The sequence below is a fragment of the Balaenoptera physalus genome (genome assembly GCF_965194825.1).
Source record: "Balaenoptera physalus genome assembly, chromosome: 10".
NCBI classification, from domain to species: domain Eukaryota; kingdom Metazoa; phylum Chordata; class Mammalia; order Artiodactyla; family Balaenopteridae; genus Balaenoptera; species Balaenoptera physalus.
Genome location: NC_138889.1, coordinates 57,364,040 through 57,375,634, shown reverse-complemented (window position 1 = coordinate 57,375,634; position 11,595 = coordinate 57,364,040).

Here is an 11,595-nt window from a genome sequence, read left to right as displayed (position 1 = left end):
CAGGGAAAAACAGACAAACAATCTTGGGATGTATTTTGCTAACCCAGTCCTCAAAAACAGCAGAACAAAACATTCTAAACTCAAGCTGGGGCCTCTGGCCAGCAGGGCACCAAGTCAACTTGGACAGAATTCACTAAATGGATCTTCCTTCCTTTTATTAAAATGGTGGGGCCATTGGACAGGAAATGCTTTCCAGTTTGTCTGGATTTTCTTTAAGGCAAAGCAAAAAAATATTGAAAATTTCACAAGGTCCTAGAAACTTCCAAATGTAAACAAGCTCTGGGCACATCTTCTCTTGCCCCATCTCATTGCCACATAAGTCCACTGTGTCCTAAGACATGAAACTCCCCCTACTCTCTGGTTAGAAAAGGCTGGAGAAAGAACTGATAACCATTAATCACAGTTGGAAAAATCAGAGAAATTATTAAGGAAACATTAAACTTCTTTTATTAACTCTCAACTCCAGGTTTCTGTACAGATGGTAACATGGTAGTGGTGAGAACACAGGCTTTTGAGGTCCTACTGTTTAACAGCTGTGTGACTTTGAGCAAGTTAATCACCTTCTCTGAGCCTCAGTTTCATCATCTGTAAAACTGGTTATAGTACCTATCGCATAGTGTTGTTGTGAGGACTGAATGAAATAATGCAAGTACAGTGCCCAGCATCATGCCTGACACATAATGAGTACTTAATTGATATTAGCTATTATTATTACTTGTACATGATGGCTAAAATGCCCTTCCTTGCCTTGTCTGCCTAGGAAACTTCTGCTCATCCTTCAATACCCATCATAAGGGTGTCTTCCTAGGTGAGGTATCTTTTTTTTTTAAACTGACATTTAAAATTTTTATTTATTTATTTATTTATTTTTTGGCTGTGTTGGGTCTTCGTTTCTGTGCGAGGGCTTTCTCCAGTTGCGGCGAGCGGGGGCCACTCTTCATCGCGGTGCGCGGGCCTCTCACCGCCACGGCCTCTCTTGTTGCGGAGCACAGGCTCCAGACGCGCAGGCTCAGTAGTTGTGGCTCACAGGCCTAGTTGCTCCGCAGCATGTGGGACCCTCCCAGACCAGGGCTCGAACCCGTGTCCCCTGCATTGGCAGGCAGACTCTCAACCACTGCGCCACCAGGGAAGCCCCTAGGTGAGGTATCTTTGACTGTTCCCTGTTTCCTCTCCAACATGGTCCCTAATTCTCTCAACTCTCCCTCACCCCTCTCACCTTTGTCCTTCTAATATTGCAATGATCTCACTATTAGAAATTCTTTGCTTCCTTGCCTGTCTTCCCCAATGGGCAGTGACAGCCAGGAGGACAGGCTGAGGTCTATGCCCCCAGTCCTAACAGTGCATAACCCACAGGGGCTTAGGAAATGGCATCTACATCCTTAGATTAGAAACACTACAAGGTTGGGAGGCAGAGGGTGGCCAAGATGGCAGAGGAGGAAGACCCTGAGCTCACCTCCTCTCACAGGGACACCAAAACTACAATTACAGAGCAACTACTGATGAGAGAGACTGAAAGACTGGCAGAAAAGATCTTCTGCAACTAAAGATACAAAGAAAGAACCACAGTGAGATGGGTAGGAGGGTGGAGATGTGGGATAGTCAAGACCCATACCCCTGGGTGGGTGACCCACAAATGGAAGGGTCATTACAATTGCAGAGGTTCTTTCCAAGGACTGAGGGGTCCAAGCCCCACATGGGGCTCCCCATCCCAGGGTTCCTGCACCAGGAAGGTGAGTCCCCAGAACATTTGGCTTTGAAGGCCTGCAGGCCTTGCTTTTGGGAGAGCCAGAGGGCTGTGGGAAGTAGAGACTACACTCTTAAAGGATGCACACAAAATCTCACACACTCTGGGACCCAGAGCAGAAGCAGAAATTTGAAAGGAGCCTGGGTTAAACCCACCTCCTGATCTCTCTCCCAGAGAGTCAAGAGGCAACTAGAGCTCACCCTTGGGGATGTAGACACTGGTGGCAGCTATTTTTGGGAGCTCATTCTACCATGAGAACACTGATACTGGCAAGTGCCATTTTGGGATTCTCCCTCTAGCTTATTAGCACTTGGACCTGCCCAACACACCATCAGGCCAACACCGGCTCTGAGACAACTTGGGCCCCTCAGCCAGCTGCCCTGGGATCTGGCACCACCCACAAGCGGGCTGACACAATCTACAGGACACCGTAGATGCTGTAGCCAATGGTGTCAGGAACCAGTCTTGCCCACCAATGGGCTAACACCAGCTCTGGGACCCCCAGGGCCCTGCAGCCAGAGACCTTGAGGACTTCACTCTGCCTACCAGTGGGCAGGCACTAGCTCTGGGATTCCCCTGGGCACTGTCCCTGCCAATCATCAGGACAACACCAGCACTGAGACATTTTGGACCCCTAAGCCAGCTGCCCTGGGATATAGTCCCACTCACCAGTGGGCCAACATTAGCTCTGGGGTACCCCAGACCCACCAGCCAGCCATGTCAGGAACTGGCCCCGTCCACCAGCAGGCCAACACTAGATCTGGGAACCCCAGTCCTGTAACCACCCACCCAGCACATGGCTCTGCCCACCAATGGGCCAGTACTAGCCCTGGGACCCCTGAGGCTCTGTAGGCAGCTGCTTCATGACCTGGCTTTGCCCATCAGCAGCTGGCAGTCTCCACACAAGGCAGGGCATGGCAACTGACCAGAACAAGGGCCAGCAACTTAAAACAATCATGTATATATATATAGACTGCTATATAAAAACCTCACGGTAACCACAAAACAAAAATCTATAATAGATATACACACAAAAAAGAAAAAGGAATCCAAGCATAACACTAAAGATAGTCATCAAATCGCAAGGGAAGAGAACAAAAGAAGAAAGGGGAAAAAAGACCTACAAAACAAATCTAAAACAATTAACAAAATGGCAATAAGAACATACATATTGATAATTACCTTAAATGTAAATGGACCAAATGCTCCAACCAAAAGACACAGACAGGCTGAATGGATACAAAAACAAGATCCATATAATTGCTGCCTACAAGAAACTCATCACAGATCTAGAGACACATACAGACTGAAAAAGGTATTCCACACAAATGGAAATAAAAAGAAAGTCAAAGTAGGACTTCCCTGGTGGCACAGTGGTTAAGAATCCACCTGCTAATGCAGGGGACACAGGTTCGAGCCCTGGTCTGGGAAGATCCCACATGCCACGGAGCAACTAAGCCCGTGCGCCACAACTACTGAGCCTGCGGTCTAGAGCCCGTGACCCACAACTACTGAGCCTGTGTGCCACAACTGCTGAAGCCCGCGCACCTAGAGCCCATGCTCCGCAACAAGAGAAGCCGCCACAGTCAGAAGTCCGTGCACCGCAACGAAGAGTAGCCCCCACTCACTGCAACTAGAGAAAGCCCACGTGAAGCAGCAAAGACCCAATGCAGTCATAAATAAATAAATAAATAAATAAATAAATTTATATATATAAAAAAAGAAAGTCAAAGTAGCAATACTTATATGAGAAAAAATAGACTTCAAAATAAGACCGTTACAAGAGACAAAGAAGAATACTACATAAGGATCAAGGGATCATTCCAAGAAGAAGATATAACAATTGTAAATATATATGCATCCAACATAGGACCACCTCAATATGTAAGGCAAATGCTAACATCCATAAAAGGAGAGTAATCAACAGTAACACAATAATAGTAGGGGACTTTAACACCCACTTACACCAATGGACAGATCATCCAGACAGAAAATAAGGAAACACAGGCCTTAAATAATATATTAGACCAAATGGATTTAAAGCAGCAGAATACATTCTTTTCAAGTGCTCATGGAACATTCTCCAGGATAGAGCACATCCTAGGCCACAAAACAAGCCTCAGTAAATTTAAGAAGATTGAAATCATACCAAGCATCTTTTCTGACCATAACACTATGAGACTAGAGATCAACTATAAGAAAAAAAAATCGCAAAAAACATAAACACATGGAGGCTAAACAATATGCTACTAAACAACCAATGGATCACTGAAGAAATCAAAGAAGAAATAAAAAAATACCTGTAGACAAATGAAAACAAAAACACAATGATCCAAAATCTCTGGGCCACAGCAAAAACAGTTCTTATAGTGACACAAGCCTACCTCAGGAAACAAGACAAATTTCAAATAAACAACCTAACCTTGTAGCTAAAGTAAGTAGAAAAATAAGAACAAACAAATTCTGAAGTTAGTAGAAAGAAATCATAAAGATCAGAGCAGAAATAAATGAAAAAAAGACTAAAAAACAGTAGAAAAGATAAATAAAACCAAGAGCTGGTTCTTTGAAAAGGCAAACAAAATTGATAAACTTTTAGGCAGACTCATCAAGGAAAAAAGAGGGCCCAAATCAATAAAATCAGAAATGAAAAAGGAGAATTTACAACCAATACCACAGAAATGCAAAGGGTCATAAGAGATTACTATGAAGAATTATACTCCCCCAAAATGGACAACCTAGAAGAAATGGACAAATTCTTAGAAAGGTACACTCTCCCAAGACTGAACCAGGAAGAAATAGAAAATATGAACAGATCAATTACCAGTAATGAAACTGAATCAGTAATTTTAAAACTCCCAACAAACCAAAGTCCAGGACCAGACGGCTTCACAGGTGAATTCTACCAAATATTCAGAGAAGAGTTAACACTACTCCTTCTGAAAGTATTCCAAAAAATTGTAGAGGAAAGAACAATTCTGAATTCATTCTAAAAGCCAGCATCACCCAGATACCAAAGCCAGACAAAGATACCAGACAAAAGGAAAATTATGGGCCAATATCACTGATGAAGATAGATGTAAAAATCCTCAACAAAATACTAGCAGACCAAATTCAACAATACATACACCATAATCAAGTGGGATTTATCCCAGGGATGCAAGGATGGTTCAATATTTGCAAATCAATCAATGTAATATACTACATTAACAAATTGAGGAAAAAAATCATATGATCATCTCAATAGATGCAGAAAAGCTTTGACAAAATTCAACACCCATTTATGATAAAAACTCTCAATAAAGTGGGTATAGAGGGAGCCTACCTCAACATAATAAAGGCCATATATGAGGAGCCCACAGCTAATATCATACTCAACAGTAAAAAGCTGAAAGCATTTTCTCTAAGATCAGGAACAAGACAAGGATGCCCACTCTCACCACTTTTATTCAATGTAGTATTGTAAGTCCTAGCCACAGAAATCAGCCAAGAAAGAGGCACAAAAAGAATCCAAATTGGAAAGGAAGAAGTAAAATGGTCACTGCTTGAAGACGACATGATACTATACACAGAAAATCCTAAAGACATCACCAAAAAAACTACTAGAACTCATCAATGAAATCGGTAAAGTTGCAGGATACAAAATTAATATACAGAAATCTGTTGCATGTCTATACTATACACTAACAACAAACAATCAGAAAGGGAAATTTTAAAAAAATCACATTTACTATCATATCAAAAAGGATAAAATACATAGGAATAAATCTAACTTAGGATGTAAAAGATCTGTACTCTGAAAACTATAAGACACTGATGAAAGAAATTGAAGACAACATAAACAGCTGGAAAGAGCTACTGTTTTCATGGACTGGAAGAATTAATATTATTAAAATGACCATACTACCCAAGGCAATCTACAGATTCAATGAAATCCCTATCAAAATACCAATGACATTTTTCACAGAACTAGAAAAAAAAATTCTAAAATTTGTATGGAAACACAAAAGACCCTGAATAGCCAAAGCGGTCTTGAGAAAGAACAAGGCTGGAGGTACTGTGTGCTCAGATTTCAAATTATGCTACAAAGCTACAATAATCAAAATGGTATGGTACTGGCATAAGATCAATGGAACAAAATAAAGAGCCCAGAAATGAACTCACACTTACCTGGACATTTAATGGATGACAAAAGAGGGAAGAATATACAATGGGAAATGACAATCTCTTCAATAAATGGCATTGGGAAAACTGGACAGGTACATGCAAAAGAATCAAACTTGATTACTCTCTCACACCATGCACAAAAATAAATTCAAAATGGATTAAAGACTTAAATGTAAGACCTGAAACCATAGAACTTCTAGAAGAAAACAGGCAGTAAGCTCTTTGACATTGGTCTTAGTAATTTTTTTTTGGATATGTCTCCTCAGGCAAGGGAGTAAAAACAAAAAATAAACAAATGAAAACTACATCAAGCTAAAAAGCTTTTGCAAAGTGAAGGAAACTACTATCAACAAAATGAAACGCCACCTACCGAATAGGAGAAGATATTTGCAAATGAGACATCCAATAAGGGGTTAATATCCAAACTATACCAAGAGGGACTTTCCTAGTTGTCCAGTGGTTAAGAATCTGACTTGCAATGCAGGGAATGTGGGTTTGATCCCTGGTCGGGAACTAAGATCCCACATGCCACGGGGCAACTAAGCCCGCACACTGCAACTAGAGCTCGTGCGACACAACTAGAGAGCCTGCATGCCACAACTACTGAGCCCAAGCACTCTGGAGCCTGTGCGCCACAACTAGAGAGCCCATGTGCCACAACTACTGAGCCTTCATGCCACAACTAGAGAGAAGCCCACACACCACAACTAGAGAAGCTTGCGCACTGCAACGAAAGATCCCACATGCCTCAATGAAGATCCCGCGTGCCGCAACTAAGACCCGATGCAGCCGAATAAATAAATAAAAATAAATAAATATCAAAATATACCAAGAAATCATACAACACAACATCAAAAATATAAACAGCCCAACTGGAAAATGGGCAGAGGATCTGAACAGACATATTTCCAAAGAACACATACAGATGGCCAACAGGCACATGAAAAGATGCTCAACATCACTGATCATCAGGGAAATGCAAATCAAAACCACAATGAGCTATCACCTCACACCTGTTAGAATGGCTATTATCAAAAAGACAATAAATAACAAGTGTCGACCAAGATATGGAGAAAAGGGAACGCTTGTGTACTGTTGGTGGGAATGTAAATTGGTGCAACCACTATGTAAAACAGTATGGAAGGGCTTCCCTGGTGGTGCAGTGGTTAGGAATCTGCCTGCCAATGCTGGGGACATGGGTTCAAGCCCTGGTCCGGGAAGATCCCACAGGCTGTGGAGCAACTAAGCCCATGCACCACAGCTACCGAGCCTGTGTGCCATAACTACTGAAGCCCGTGAGCCTAGAGCCCGTGCTCTGCAACAAGAGAAGCCACCGTAATGAGAAGCCCATGCACCGCAACGAAGAGTAGCCCCCGCTTGCTGCAACTAGAGAAAGCGTGTGCAGCAACAAAGACCCAAAGCAGCCAAAAATAAAATAAATTAATTAAAAAAAAACAGTATGGAGATTGCTCCAAAAATTAAAAATAGAACTACAATATGATCCAGAAATTCCACTCCTGGGTATTTATCCAAAGCAAATGAAAACACTAATTAGAAAATATGTATGCACCCCTATGTTCATTGCAGCATTATTTATAATAGTTAAGAAAAGGAAGCAACCTCAGTGCCCATCAACAGATGAATGGATAAAGGAATCATGATCTATCTACCCATCTATATCTATATGCATATAGAAAAGAATATTACTCAGCCATAAAAAAGAATAAAATCTTGCCATTTGTGACAACATGGATGGAGCTACAGGTTATGCTAAGTGAAATAAATCAGACAGAAAAATATAAATATTGTATGATTTCACATATATGTGGAATCTAAAAAACAAAACAAATGAACAAACATAACAGAACAGAAACAGAGTTATGGATACTGAGAATGAACAGGTGGTTGCCTGAGGGGAAGGGGGGGGTGGGTGAAGGAAAGAAATATGTGAGGTAGATTAAGAAATACACTTTCAGTTGCAAAATAAATGAGTCAGGGTTATGAAATGTACAGAGTGGGGAATATAGTCAATAACTACGTAATATCTTTGTATGGTGACATATTATAACTATGCTTATTATGGTGATCATTTTGAAATGTATAGAAATATTGAATCACTATGTTGTGCACCAGGAAATAACACTGTAGTTCAATTATGCTTTGAAAACGAACATATTCGTAGAAAAAGAGATCAGTTTTTTGGTTATCACAGGCAGGGGCTGGGGGCAGGGGGAATTGTATGAAGGCAGTCAAAAGGTACAAACTTTCAGTTATAAGATAAAAAGTTATAAGGAATATAATGTACAACATGATAAATATAATTAATGTTGCTGATTGATATATTTGAATGTTAAGAGAGTAAATCCTGAGTTCTCATCCCAAGGAAAACATTTTTTTCTTTCCTTTAATTTTGTATCTATTCGAGATGATGGATGTTTACTAAACTTACTATGACAATCACTTCAAGATATACGTAAGTCAAGTCATTATGCCGTACACCTTAAATTTATACAGTGCTGTATGTCAATTATATCTCAGTATAATTATATCACATCTCAATAAAACTAGAAGGAAAATAAAAGAAACACTAGGAGTTTGGGGAAAGGGGAGCCTCACAGTTCTGGGGTGCTGCACAACTCCAAGGAGCAGCTGTCATATTGAATTCTATTATTTTGTGCAAACAGAGCCTCTGGGTATTGTGCAACTTGAGGGCTCTGGGCTTCTGCATCAGAAAGACTTGATCTGCAGTTAGCTCTGCCACTTTCTGGCTTCATTCCCTTGGGCTGTTTAATCTACATGGGCCTCAGTGTCTTCACTTATAAATGAATGTTCTGATAGTGACTTCCCAGGTTTTTGTTAAGATTAGATGAGATCATATGACACTCCTCATGGTGCTTGGCCAGTGGTAGTTGTTACTTGGAACTGGGTTTTTAATGACAGGATCCACACCAGCGTTGAGCATTAGACTGTGTTTGCCTTATGGTGTGATTCCAAGGCAGCGTGAAGAGGAGGAAGAACAGTGCTCTAGGAGACAAGGGGGGTGTGTGTTTGGGTGTGTGTGTGTCTGGGTGTGTGTGTGTATTTTCTGTTCTCAACCCCACCACTGTGGTCCGTCTTTTCCACTCTGCCCCAAGCCTATCACAGCTTGACATACCACACTCAGCTGGAGGAATCTGAGACAGAGGAGCCGCCACGAGCTCATCTAGGCTGACCAGGCTGCCTGGGGGCCAAGAAGCACAAGCCCGCTCCGGTAGTGGCACTGTTTGGGGCTGAAGCCATGAGGCCTTCTCCATGGTGGAGGTGGTGGTTTGGAGCATCAGTTATAGAGCCGACTGCCTGAGTGCAAAACCCTCCCTCAGCCTCTTCCTAGCTGCTTTACTTCTCTGTGCCTCAGCTTCTTCACTGTACTAGTCAGCTAGGGCTACCATAACAAAGTACCACAGACTGGGCGCCTTAAATAACAGAAATTTATTTTCTCAAAGTGTTAGAGGTTAGAAATCTAAAATCAAAGCATCAACAGGATTGGATTCTTCTGAGGCCTCCCTCCTAGGCTTGCAGATGGCCAACTTCTCCCTGTGTCTTCATATGGTCTTCCCTCGTATGTCTGTGTCTGTCTCTGTCCAAGTTCCCCCTTCTTAAAAGAACATCAGTCATATAGGATTAGGGTCCATCCTAATGACCTCTTTTAACTTAATTACCTCTTTAAATACCCTCCAAATACAGTTGTATTCTTTTTTTTTTTTTTTTTTTTGGCTGCACCGTGCGGGCTTTTAGTTCCCTGACCAGGGATAGAACCTGCGCCCACTGCAGTGGAAGCGCAGAGTCTTAACCACTGGACTGCCAGGGAAGTCCCCCAAATACAGTTGTATTCTGAGGTACTGGAGGATATAACTTCTACATATGAATTTTGGGGGAACAAAATTCATTCCATAGCATTCACTTGGAAAATAGGGGGAGTAAATTGTTCCTATCTCACAGGGCTCTGGTGAGGATTAGAAGTGTTAATAACAATAAAGGAGGTGGGGAGGAGCAGGTCCAGCTCACAGGATGTTGACCCAGCCCTACCACTGATTGGCTTTGTGGCCCTGGCCATTTTCCCTATCTGTGAAATAAGGATGTTGGGCCAGGGGCAAAGCTTCCAGGGTCTAATTAGCCCAGGGGAAAGGGTATGCAGACCTGCAGTGACATTGCCACTGTTGGTTAATGTTGGATTTCATTTAACCTAAGACAATTTCAAGACACAAGTTTATTTTATGTTTTACCACATAAGAATAAATAATGCCAATTATAATTGAAAGATACTATCAATTGTTAAGTCTCAGCCTGATTTCAGAGATGTTGGAATGTGAAAAAATATGTGTCTTAGAATTGATGAAAGAGAGTATGTCCTGTTTCTTTGCTTTTGGCAACAAAGATCGACTGAAGGGGAGCAGGCAAGGCCATTTGGCCTTCAGCCTCTGATTTTGGCCACTGTTCAATGTCAGATTTATGCAGGGAGGTAGGGTGGTGAGGCATCTTCCCAACGGATGCTCATCACCTGCAGAACTAGCTAAACTCACGGCTGGGAAACAGATTTAAAAAGCTGCGTAGGCCCCACTTGAGCTTTTGGTGCACCTCATAAAATGAGCTCATGGCTTTGGGCCTGACAGATCTGGGTTCTTGTTCCAAGTCTGCTGCTCGCCAACCAAGAGGCTGAAAGAAGAAAGGCTCCAAAAAAAAAAAAAAAAAAGAAGAAGAAAGGCTCCAATGTGCAAAGAGGGCTTTGCAAATGTGGCATGCACAAGGCGTAGTGTATGGGAGAGAGAGGGCTGGGAGTCAAGGGTCCTGGGGTCCTCCCTGGCTGTGTAACTGGGACAAGTCCCTCCACCACTCTGGACCTGTTTCCTAATGGGTAAGGATAAAGAGGTGGAGTTCAGTCATTTATTCAACAAATATGAACTGAGGAGCTCCCCTTGGAAGCAGTGTGCTGAAGGCCAGGGATATAGAGGTGTGAGAGGTGGTCCCTGCTTTAGGAGAGATCTCCCCATCCAGTGTGGACAGCACGAAGTCTAGGGCCAAGAGGAGGGAGCCAGGCGCTCTCCATGTACTTCTCACTTCATCCTTATAATCACTCTACGAGGTAGGGAATGCAGGTATTCTTATCCCCACTTCCTAGATGAAGTCATTGAGACAGAGAGAGATGGTGGTGCTTGCCAAGGTCACACGGCAGAGCCAGGATTTGGACTGGTCTGCTTGACTGAAAGCCAGTTCTCTTTCCTCTTCGCCTTTGATGGTCAATTACAAATTTCCTTCTAGGACAGCATTCTCAGATTCTATGCCAAAAATAGCCAATGAATGTCACGTTCTGACAGTCCTTTTTCTTAGCCGCCAAGTAAGGAAGCCCCTTTCTTTGCTCAGGAATGATGATGTGGGGATGCTGAGATTTGTCTCATCTGCCTCCCCTTCTAAGGAGGTGGGGAGCACCATGTTTCAGTGGAATAAGCCTCATCCTCACAAAAGCTTTCGGACTTCACTCAAGGGAATATTAGTAGTACGACATGACATCTGAGTGACTCCACTTTGCCTGGTTGTTTTAGCTCCAGAAGCACTTAATAATGTCCAGCATTTCATACCGGAAAATACAAAAATCCCAGGACTGCCCTGTCACCAAGTATTATGTTCACAGCACAAAAGGCTGGGAGAAGACA